Source organism: Eimeria mitis, genomic scaffold (genome assembly GCF_000499745.2).
Source record: "Eimeria mitis Houghton genomic scaffold, Emh_scaff3151, whole genome shotgun sequence".
In the NCBI taxonomy this organism is placed as follows: domain Eukaryota; phylum Apicomplexa; class Conoidasida; order Eucoccidiorida; family Eimeriidae; genus Eimeria; species Eimeria mitis.
Window position 1 is genome coordinate 893 of NW_013571493.1, and position 324 is coordinate 1,216.

Sequence of the window (324 nt, forward strand, 5' to 3'; positions counted from 1 at the left end):
AGCTGCTGCTGATGCTGCTGCAGCAGCTGCTGCTGATGCTGCTGCAGCAGCTGCTGCTGATGCTGCGGCAGCTGCTGCTGCTGCTGCTGAGCGAAGCCAGGTTATGTTGGCTTTTTTCGAGGGACGAACGCCTCTACGGGAACGTCTCAGCCCCTAACTGGCAGCCCAGTCGGGGCGGAGGCGGTGAGGAGAAGCTTTTAGAGTTGAGTAGTTAATGCGAAAAGAAACAAAACGGGTGGTGGCTGCTGCTGCTGTTTTGCAGCTGCTGTGCTGCAGCTGCTGTACTGCTGCTGATGGGCAGCAGCAGGAACTGGGGCTTCTAGC